This window comes from Hylobates moloch, unplaced genomic scaffold, assembly GCF_009828535.3.
Source record: "Hylobates moloch isolate HMO894 unplaced genomic scaffold, HMol_V3 SCAFFOLD_18, whole genome shotgun sequence".
NCBI classification, from domain to species: domain Eukaryota; kingdom Metazoa; phylum Chordata; class Mammalia; order Primates; family Hylobatidae; genus Hylobates; species Hylobates moloch.
This window is the reverse complement of record NW_026652293.1, coordinates 15,894,591-15,907,114: the sequence shown is the minus strand read 5'-3', so window position 1 is coordinate 15,907,114 and position 12,524 is coordinate 15,894,591.

Genomic DNA, 12,524 nt, shown 5'->3' with positions numbered 1-12,524 from the left:
TATGATGACTTATCTTTGCTGTTTCTTGTATGATAAATAGCTTTCATTAATAAACATTTATTTGATGCAAACATAGTTAACTTTATGTTAAACACATGCTGTGGAAATTAATTTTGAACACTTAAAGAGGCAGCACAGTACATTTACAACTTGTTATACTAATGAAAAAATACAAACAGCATAGTGAGATTAAATTCTGGTAATCTAGGATAAAATTACTTACTTGGTTTTTACCTTTTCATGACTTATTTTCATTTGTTGTATTCAATTGCCATATGTATTAAAAATAAAAAACAAAGTGAACCCAAATTACAACAAAATAAACCTTAGAATAAACTGTTGTGTAAAATTTCAGCAACTTTTTTAGATTACTAGGGTAAAATTTTTAGATCCTATGTGAGTTTACATGTTTGCTATGCAATGAACAAATTTATTGAAGTGTACAAATATATTCTGAACTATAAAAAGATCCAATCTTTGCATAGTTCAAGTTACATACGATTATTACAAACAAAAAAGCAAATGAAAGACAGACAAATATTTAGGAATGAGGTTTTTTTTTAATTGTTAAAGGGAATATTTGAAGAATAAAATTTTAGCTATTCCTATTTAGCTGTATATCCAAAGCATATGTTAAACAAACTAACATATACTTTCCAGAAAATTTTTCATTATGATGAAATTTTTATTATATACAAATGAACCCTATGTAAATGATGTAACTTTTATGAATGACAGACATTAAATATTTCACTTACATGTATTCTCAGAATTTTGAATGTTTTCTTAAAAGCTTTCACTTCCTGAATACTAAAAAGAAAAAATTTTAAAGAAGAGAGAGCAACTTACTAATAAAAAAAAAGCAATGCACCATGACAAGTAGACTATTTTGAGTGATCACAAATCATGCTGGTTTTGTCAGTAACTTGAATGTTTATGCCTCATTGAAACCTCATCCACAGCTATAGCAACTTAAATAGATTTTCCAATGCATTTCCAGCCAGTTTATTCAAATCTTTGCCCTACAGTCTTGCCTTCTTTCCCTGTTCTGTCACCTATGGCAATTTCATTTAGAAGTATTTTGGAACTTCGCCTGGTTTTACAGACCTTTAAATATTTGTCTGGTATGTGAAATGCAGGAAGAGACCAGAGAGGGAAAGAACATAACTGAAATTAGACATCTGAAAAAAATAATACACATTTGAAACAGGCACATTTTTTAAAACCTCAAAAAAAAAAAAAAGAAAAGAGAGAGAGAGAGAAAGGAGTACTAATTATGTGAGTGGGAAGAGGAAGCGTGTGATGCAGAGTTGGAAGGTCTATTGTGCTTTAATGTGATGTAAAGCAGTCTTTGAGTCTGGGCAACTACACATTTACTGTTTGGTGTGGAATAGAAAAATGTGGACCTCTTAGTTGAGAGCAGGGCACTAAATTTTCATAGCTTCTACCTCCCAGTTGCCTGGGTTAGTCTAACTTCTGGCAGATTGATCTTGGGCAAAAAGCTTCACTGAGAGTTAGTGTCTGTGCGCTTTGGTTGAATAGCTACCTTAATACTGACTTACATAGTGGGTAGGTTTTTGATACCTCAAATAAGGATAAAACTCTGTAATAAAAGACCCAAAGCAAATACTTTTAAAACAGGTGATTTTTCATCACCTAAAACATAAATAGCTTTATTTAGCAAAATCCCAGTGGAATCTACCATACATTCTTCTATAATAACCCTTTTTTGGGAGACAAATTATTGTTTTTTATTAGCCACATATAAATATCATCTCATTTTCTGTTGCAGTGTGACTGCAAGGCGTGTTGTGGAAATCATTAGAACTGGGAAGCTCTGGAATGGAAATTTGGAATCATGTCATTCTAGGCTCTTAAAGAGAATATTAGGGATAATACTGTTGTAAAAAGTAAATATAAACACCTAATTTTGTATGAAGTTTTGCTATTTAAATTTTAACTATGTTATAAACAAAGCTAGCTTTACTTGTAGAGAGTTCGTGTACTCTTGAGCTCATTCAATAGCTTTTACATTTTGTAGTCTCTTCCACAACAGGGCAAAATAAGCACAGTATGACTTAGTCCAAATTGAAGAAATATCATTGAATTTTCTTTGAAACCGTATATATAGATAAACTCTGGATTGGCCTTTTAGATCTATTTTCTGTTTTTAGTAATTGGGAACAAACTCTCAATATTAAAATAAATAAAATGCCTCTAATGTAAAGCCACAGCTCTTTGCTTCCAGCCAATGTCAAAAATAGGAAGTTTTTTTTAATGGTTTGCTGTTGATTTTAAACATTTTAATAATACTTGCTCTGCCCTCACAACAGTTTTTTTTCAGAATAATATTATGAGTTACCTTATTTTAAAAATAAATTATAATTCTAACTTAAAATATTATTTTAAATGCCCTCTGGGAAGATTTGCATTTTATTTTATGAGGTTCCCTGGCAGTTGGGGGGGTGGTGAGGTTGGGAGAGGGAAAGTTCAGAACTGTGCATGATACTCAAGGAAAAGTCTATGAATATGATGTAAGTAGTAACATTATTGCCACAACTAAATTTCTGTTTAACTGTGTTGCAGAATAAGATAATGTCATCTAACATCACTCCCTACTTGCAACATTTCTCTGTGAATATTAATATAGTTAACCCTCCCTTATCATGTATCACATAAATAAGTTTCTCTTCCCTTGGATTAATTTTTGCTTCTTTGCATTACATTTTATCTTGTGCTAAGATAACAAAAAGCAAGCAAGAATAAAGATCCAGATATTAGCCATATGTAGAAAGTTCCTGGTGTACATTTCTGTGTACTTTTCCCTTACATATTAGAATTGTCAGGAAAGTTTTTTTCTTTTGGAACTTTCTGTTTACATTTTGCATGATCTTATAAATTAACCTGAAGAGTAATTGGATACCTTTTATGGTTATTTGAAAATAAAATTTGCTACAAATAAGATGCTTCAGTCTCTGTTGCCTCATATTATGCCTGAATATATTAATTTTTTCTGTACTTTCATATCAAATCAGAAAACATTAACCTTAGAGGATATTTAAATTGTTATTTATGACAAATAGACAAAGATGAAGAAATTCAAAGGTGAAATTGCCTTTACTTAATCATTCTCATTCTGCTGCTTTTCCTTTTCCAAAGCAGCAAAAGTTGTGAAGGGCTATCAGCTTTAACTTCAGCATTCAAGGGTTTTGACAGCTTGCATCACTTAAAGTATATTTATTATTCAGTACACTTTAATTCTGTAGAATAAGTGCCCTTTATGAAGTGTGATTTTTGAAAACACAAAGGTATTTCAGGATTTCAAGCGGCTGAAGCTGCTTGAATTCTGCAGAGTAGTTTTTCAGAGGAAAAATATAATGGAAAGTAATTGTAAATATAGTATTTGTAACATTTTACCTGATTGGTGCAAATACTGCACATGAATTTTAAAGAGTTATAAAAGCCTCCAAAATGTTAGGATGTAATTATGTGATGATTATTTTTGTAATATAAATTGAGACAGTTTATTTTATAAATACAATTACCTAGTTACTTTATTGAGTACAGATTCTGAGGTCTCCTTCTGGATATACTTTTTTCTTTTATTATTATTATTATTTTTTGAGATGGAGTCTCACTCTGTCATCAGGCTGGAGTACAGTGGTGCCATCTCGGCTCACTGCAACCTCCGCTTCCCGGGTTCAAGTGATTCTCCTGCCTCAGCCTCCCAAGTAGCTGAGACTACAGGTGTGCACCACCACATCCAGCTAATTTTTGTATTTTTAGTAGAGACAGGATTTCACCATGTTGGCCAGGATGGTCTCCATCTCTTGGCCTCGTGATCCGCCTGCCTTGGTCTCCCGAAGTGCTGGAATTACAGGCGTGAGCCACCTCGCCCAGCCTCCCTCTGGATATTTTAATGACAAGATGTTTATACTTCCAAGGGTTCTGATATATTTCCCTAGTTTTCTTCTTAAATTCAGCATCATGAGCCTGTGTATGTATGTGTGTTGTATATTTTCATCCTAACACCCATAGAAAGATATATATTTTTAAGAAAGAAGGCTCATCTCTTCTAAAGCCAGTTTTTAGTTGAAAGCAAAAGAAAAAGGCAAAATAATGGCAATTTTTCTTCAGTTAAGGTATTGTAATAGGCTACTTTTTGTTAGCCTAACATAAATCCACGCTCCCCAAAGCCTCCCTGCTAATGCAGTAGGGGATCTTTCTAGGTTACTCTCTTCATTGAGCTTGGCCATAACTTTGCTTTTTACTGGAATTGTGTTGCCATTTTGAACTTTTCTGTTCAACAAAGTTTGGCAAATGCTTATAGTTCAACAGAAACAACCACAACAAAAAAGGTAATTTTTGTTGTAATGAACAGTATAATTTACTTCATTTATTAAAAGAGGCACAGTGGAAACAAAAGGTTATATAGGCCAGGCACAGTGGTTCACACCTGTAACCCAGCACTTTGGGAGGCCGAGGTGGGAGGATCGCTTGAGACCATGAATTCGAAACCAACCTGGCAAACATGGCGAGACACCATCTCTAAAAACAAAAACAAAAACAAAAACAAAAACAACCCAAAAGATTCTTTCACAAATCAAACGGACTATTTTGGTTTAATTTCAACATTATGGGTCTATTAAAGTGGCTGGACTTCAATGAGTTACTTAGTAAATATCAACTATACATTTATCAATCAATCCATATTTATGTACACGTAAGTATCCAGTATGTCATGCTCAATGTGTGTTCTATGTAATAAATGCAGCTAGATCCTGAAACTTCACCACATATGCAACTTCAGTATCCCGAATACCTAACTATTAAGTGTTGGATTATGAAGCCTTTGGGATCAACACCGATGTTTTCTGCTTTTCCAGAGTGTCTTGTATTGGAACTTATCACTAATAAAAGTTTCCACCATAGACTTTGTTTCTGTTTAGAATCGGATATTGATAAAAGCATAGAATCATTCTGTGTACCAGAAAGAGGGTTACTAAATTGTCTGGCTCAAATTCTCATATTTTTTCAGTTGAAATGGAAAGCACCCAGACAGATGTGTATTGTTTCTAGTTCAGAGACAATTTTTGGCCTTCCTCAGAAAAATGTGTGTATCAAGAGTTTCCATTTAATCTCTGCAGATTTACACTCTTTTTAAACCATTGCTGAAACAATGTAATTGCAATAATTTGGCACTATCGATACCTCTTATTTATTGCCCCTGAAAAGTTACTGGAAGTTGCAATTCATTTAGATAGATTACAGTTATTATAAAACACGGATGGTTATTACTTCATTGAATTTTCTATAAATGTTCATAGCTTCCATTACGCATCAGTGGCTTACCACCATTTCTCCTAAATTGTCGTTCATATCACTTCTATTCCCATTACATTGAAACCACTTTTCTTAAAGTTAGCAATTACCTTTTTCTTACCCAAATCTTGGTATTTCCCCTGTCTTTATTCACATTTACATTTGTGCCAGATTTTACACTCCTTATTACTTGCTTCTCTCCAAAACGATTTCCCCACAGGTCACGCACCTGCTGCTTCTCCCTGGGGTTCGGCTGACTCAGAGCCAGCACATCACGGTCCAGCTTCAAAATCTCCTCTCCACTCTTGCACTGCTTATTTCCCGGGAAACAACATTCTTTCTTAAAGGCTCAACATTTTAGTGATGACTCCAAATATATTTCTTGAGACATTTCCACCTGACTCTTCTGCTATTTTTTGAAGGGCTGCATAGATAATATTGAACTCACTTTTTCTCTTCAGCAAACTTCTGGACTTTTTGCCATTTTTGTTAAAGATGTTACTGAAGTTTCTCCCAGTCACCCAGACTGGGAGTCATCAATTTCTCCATCAACTTCTTCTCCTTTTTCTTTCTTTTTAAAATTATCTTGTATCATTCTGTTACCAAATCCTATTGATCCTTTCTTCATCCTATGTTTTTAATCTCAGTCTTGATCTACCTCTTTTATTTTATTTTTGACATCTCCCTGATCATTGTACTCACTAGAACCAAGTTTTCTTAATTGGTGGGAAGACATTCTCTATAGGATGTCATATGAGTTGTTTCAGATTTTGTGCTGCTTCCTCCATCTTCACTCTCTGCAGCCCTATAAGAGTAGAACCAATGATCAGACTTTTTAAAAAGACTATATCTAAACTATATGAAATAACTTTCTTACTAAAGTAGAATCATATGATCTAGAAGATTTTGATCATTCTCTGTGGGGATTTAAAAAGAGCCTGGGCCAGGTGCGGTGGCTCACGCCTGTGATCCCAGCACTTTGGGAGGCCGAGGCAGGCAGATTACCCGAGGTCAGGAGTTCAAGACCAGCCAGGTCAACCTGGTGAAAACCCATCTCTACTAAAAATACAAAAATTAGCCAGGAGTGATGGCACGCACCTGTCATCCCAGCTACTCGGGAGGCTGAGATGGGAAAATGGCTTGAACCTGGGAGGTCGAGGTTGCAGTGAGCCAAGATCACGCTACTGCACTTCAGCCTGGGTGATAGAGTGAGACTCTGTCTCCAAAAATAAATAAAGTGCTCCAAAAATACTACTTATTTGCAGTAGCTGAAGGAGAGCTTTCTCAGCCCATGTATAATTAGAATAGAATATGCAGTCATGCGTTGCTTAACAGTGGGGACAGATTCTGGGAAGTGCATTGCTAGGTGATTTCATCACTGTGTGAACATCACAGAGTGTACCTAAGCAATCTAGCTAGAATAGTCTACTACATACCTAGGCTGTATGGTATAGCCCATTTCTCCTAGGATACAAACCTGCATAGCCTGTTACTATACTGAATACTGTAGGCAATTGTAACACCATGCCTAAACATATCTAAATACAGAAAAGGTAAGGTAAAAATGCTATAATCTTCTTTTTAAACTTTTATTTTAAGTTCAGGGGTACAAGTATAGGTTTGTTACATAGGTAAACTTGTGTCATAGGGGTTTGTTGTACAGATTATTTCATCACCCAGATATTAAGCCTAGTACTCACTGGTTATGTTTCCTAATCCTCTCCCTCTTCCCATCCTCAACCCTCCAAAAGGCCCCAATGTGTGTTGTTCCCTTCTGTGTGTCCACGTGTTCTCATCATTTAGCTGCCACTTATAAGTGAGAACATATAGTATTTGGTTTTCTGTTCCTGTGTTAGTTTGCTAAGGATAATGGCCTCCAGATCCGATCATGTTCCTGCAGAAGACATGATCTCATTGTTTTTATGGCTTCACAGTATTCCACGGTGTATGTATCACATTTTCTTTCTTTGTTTTCATTTCTATTCTTTTCTTTCTTTCTTTTTTTTTTGAGACTAAGTCTCGCTCTGTCACAAGGCTGGAATGCAGCAGTGCGATCTCAGCTCACTGCAGCCTCCGACTCTCTGGTTCAAGTGATTCTCCTGCCTCAGCCTCCCAAGCAACTGAGATTACAGGCACGTGCCACCACACCCAATTAATTTTTGTATTTTTATTAGAGACGGGGTTTCACCATGTCGGCCAGGATGGTCTCGATCTCCTGACCTTGTGATCCACCCACCTCGGCCTCCCGAAGTGCTGGGATTATAGGTATCAGCCACCACACCAGGTCCACATTTTCTTTATCTAGTCTATCACTGATGGATATTTAGGTTGATTCCATGGCTTTGCTATTGTGAATAGTAAAACTGCTCTTTTTACTCTCTCTATGTATGTAGCAAAACTGCTAGTTTTAAGGAACTACTTAAGATAGTTCATATATGCAGTCCATCGTTGACTGAAATGTTGCACAGTGCATGATCGTACTTGTTAATTTTACTTGATAAAATTTTAAATATTAATTTTTTATTAAAACAAATATGAATATGCAATATAAGAAAATAAAAGTGTTGCTTGAATTGTAAAGATAAAATCTGCTACTTCAAAGAAAGTTTTGGTTTGCAGGTGGATATCCTAAGATTGTACTCCAGGTTCTCAGGAACAAATTGGTGGAAGAGTTTGAGAAGTGGGGAAGGAGTAGAGTAGAATCAAGTTTCCTCTGGTTCCAACCACATGTGACAGGTGTGTGAAGTAGAAGAATCAGCCTGTGCAGTGACTCATGCCTGTAATCCCAGCACTTTGGGAGACTGAGGTGTGAGGATTGCTTGAGGCCAGGAGTTCAAGACCAGCCTGGGCAACATAGCAGGGCCCTGTCTCTTTGAAAAAGAAAAGAAAAGAAGCAGAGGATCATGGGATTTGCACAGACAGGCCTGGGTTCAGACTCTACCTCTTCCACTGTAATTCTAGTCCAATCCTTCAGTTGCTCACATTCCTCATACTTCAGTCCTTTATTTGTGGATTCCCTTATGTCTAATTTCTGTTGGCTGAAATATTTACTGTATGCTGCAAGAGTAATCTTTCTAAATATCGCCTTTCAATGACTCCTTCATCTCAGGAACTTTAAGAGATTCCCATTGTAGATATGATTAAATATAAACTCCTCTGTGAAACAGTAAAGGTTCTTTGTAATACGACCCTGTCTCACTCTAACCCCCCGTTGTCCACAGCAAGTGATGTGTTAATTCTCTGTCACGTTTTTGCATACAATATCTTCTCCAATTATAAAAGAGTTTTCAGTACTTCTTATGTGCCCAAATCTTACAAATTCTTTTTCATTACTTATTGCATGCACAATACAAAATACTAACAAAGAAAAACGTTTAGAAGAAATAAAATCATCACCGGCCATCCCCATCATGATGATAAACCATTATATATCATCCATACACATTTTTTCAAGTTCTCTTCCAGTCTTTTTGTTTTTTTTTGCAAAATTATAATAATTTTGTTAAAGTTCATGGTTTGATATCTGGGACATGGTAAATACTCAGTCAGTGGTAATTGAATTTGAATCTCAAAGCCATCAATTATTTACATTATTCTGTAGTATCTTCATGAAAATTCCCTCTATTAACTCTTGTCATAATTGATGCCTTCCTTTCTGACCCCTCCATAGCACTCGTTGTGTGTCCCATACATTTGACCTGAATATTAGGCCTTTATTATATACATAGCACAAGTCTAGTTATTTCCTATGTCCTCCCCAAATATTAAACCTTTTTTATTTCTGAGAAAAGAGGTTTCTTATACCTCTATTGTATTTTTAAATGTATGAGGAAAATAGTAATTGTTCAATAAGCATTTTAAAACTTGAGTTGTGATGTAGTAACTCTTTCATAGATAAGACATTTTGTCTAGAATTCTGGGGGAAAGAGAAGCTTTCATTATGAAGAGCTACTGCTGGCACTTACCGTTCTTCATAATGTAGGTCAGGGGAGAGGCAATGACGTGGACCCAGCAGGACTTGTTCAAGTCTTACTTGCCTTCTCTGAGACCAGTAAGTGCTATGTGGGGTTAGCCTCTTGAGAATGGAAGTCAGAGTGCTAACTATTTTCATCCTATTCTGTAGCAAGCAACACCCAGCATGATTATGAATTTCTCATATGGAGAGCATTCCAGGGACCAGTCCTGGTGCCCTGATCGGGAAGGATAAAATCTTTTTGCCCTGAATATTTTGGTTATGTTACTGTAGTAGTTCTTTCCATTTTGTAAGAACAGTTACCACCATAGAGTTTCGGGAGGCACACTTGAAAGGAATTAAGAGACTCAAAGGAGCATTGAACAAGTCACTAATGATGACCACACAATCACTACTACTGAATCATAACGACTTTCATTAATGACAAAGGCATTTAATTGTACTGTTCACTTATCTATCCTTCAGTTCTGAGTCTTGGTTTGAGTAAGAGTGTTTATTGCTCTGAGCAGACTTTCTTATATATTCATAAGGCAAAATCTCACATTTCAATAAGCCTAAATATTTCTTTGGTGCCAGATTAGTGTTAAACTATATTTTCTCCTGTAGCTGGTATCAAATATATCTGGCTAAACATGACCTGAAACCAACAGCATTACCTTATCAATATATAAACTCAGAGCAGAAATAAATTCTGCACATTAGTTAAAGCATGGCGTCAAATCTTTTTTTTTTTTTTTTGAGATGGAGTCTCGCTCTGTTGGGTAGTGGTGCAATCTCTGCTCACTGCAATCTCTGCCTCCTGGGTTCAAGTGATTCTCCTGCCTCAGCCTCCCAAGTAGCTGGGATTATAGATACCCACCACCATGCCTGGCTAATATTTGTATTTTTAGTAGAGACGGGGTTTCACCATGTTGGCCAGGTGACCAGGCTGGTCTTGAACTCCTGACCTCAAATGATCTGCCTGCTTTGGCCTCCCAAAGTGCTGGGATTACAGGCATGAGCTACCAGGCTCAGCCAGCATTAAATCTTTGAGGTATTCACAGCATAGCTGGGAAGGGTTCGCCATGCTTCCACGGCTGCATCATCCTGGTTGAGAATTGCTTTGTAAAAGAAGGAGATGTATGGTGTTTTCTCCCCAGGAGCCTACAGCTCAGCGGTGTTTATTATTTTCCAAGGTTGGTTGTAGATTTTGTATTTTTTACATTAGAAAATAGGCATTAAATTCCTCTACCAAATTGTTGCTAAGTCCTTATTAAGTATGAACTATTTGAGATACGCAATGTCCAATAATTGGCTATCTCTACATTAATAAAATACATATGGCCTTTAGATAAGTGTGTGTAGATGTTACTAGCAGGGGGATTAATGAACATTGAATGAACTTTGAAATAAGAGGCTCTGGAACACTTTTTCCTTTTGAGACAGGTGAACTTCTAAAGTTGATCAGGCTTGCAGATGAGAATATTTTATATCGCTTATTCTCAAATTCTTCTTTTAAGCAACAAACATTGCTCATTGAACTTTTCCATAAAATTGAATGTATAAATCAGATAAGAGTAAAGCTATTCTGGTGGAGAGAAGAGAGCACTGGAAAAAAAAATAAAAGCTGTGCTTCCACCATTCTGTCTCCAACACCTTAAGCCTTGCCATGGAGTCTGGAAACTTCTAAGTGAACACTTTGGAAACCATAATTTTAGATCCAAACCTAAAATCCTGTCAAAGACTTTGATATATAAAGGAACAAAAGTGATACTCTTGTGGTTGTCAATTATATGGGGAAAATGTAAACATGACAAAATAAAGCTGTAACCTCAAGTGAGTCATTTGAACAGTGTTGGCCTTGGAGAGGCTGCCGTAACTCAGCTTCCAAAACTTACTTGATCTGAAGGTTTATCTCGAGGGCTTGCTAAAAAAAAAGTGTGTGTGTGTGTGGGGGGTGGGTTTCTGGCCCTCACTCTCCCCAATATAAGAGGCCTGAAATCATTTTCTTTTTCTTCATAAATATACCCCAAGTGATCAGGCAACTTTGGGAAAACATTGGATCAGATGCTCTTTACTTTCAGCACTAACGTTTTGATGATTCCCTTCAGTTCCTTGAGTTTTTCCCTAACCTGTGGGACAGGAACATTTTTGCTCAGATTAGTAAGGGTAGAGCAGCTCTGAAAAGCAGGAATTGAAACATGGTGGAGTAATGGCAGTTACACAACGGTGTCTCATTCTCAGAGAACTTGCCCAGACAGCTGTCAGGAGACTTTTAGAAAGTGGCAGAAACTAGGGTGTATATTAGAAGGCAGTGCTTGGAGTTCAGCAAAAGCTATTGAAGTGTTTCATGAGTTTTTTTAGGGTAAAATATTTTCTGAATAATAACATACATATCTCTGCATCTTTCCAGGCCTGGTCTATCTTGGGGTACCAGAGGGCATCATATAACTTCAGACACCCAACTTCCACTGTTCTCTTAGACCCCCTACTGGAAACATGTGAAAGTCCCTAGGGATGTTTCAAACATACTCATGTATCTGTCGAGTACATAATGGGAGGTGATTTCATGTTCTCCCCTTCAGCTCTGATTTTCCCTGGATGTCTTCCTCTCATAAAGCTGTGTAAGGGTGCCTATTAAGAGAATGCACCATTTGCATCAAAGGTTCTGCTATTCCCTAAATGTCCCCAGAGAAGGAAAATGACTCCTTCCCCACTCACTGTTGCACGTTTCAGGTCACCTGGGATCCAAGCAGCACTGTGGGAACTCCCTCGGCATAGAGTCCTTCCCTCAACTTCTTCTGGTTTCTCCTATCTGCAGACCTTGATATCTACTCAGAAGACTGTGTGGGAGAGATAACATTCTAACTCCACCCCACCCCAGGCAGCTTTATACAATCCTCCTTCCTCATTTATTCCCAAAAAGAGGTCCTCAAACAACTAACACCTGCAAATCCACTCGTGTCAGGTCTCTCCATTTTGCCAGACATGATTCGACGTATTGGAATCTGAATTTGGGCTCGGGGTTGGAGAATCACTATGTATAGTTGTGCAGATTGGTAATTGATTCGAAAAAGAATCCCAGAGAGTACGTATTAATGAATTACTATACCCTGTGGGATGTGTCTAGGGGCTTGTTCAATGACTTTTTTTCAAAATTTTTATTAGTGAATTAGTTTGAGGACAGAGCTGTCAAGCTAATCACACTTGTAGATGGCACAAAGCTGGGAGGGACAGAAAATAAAGTGGA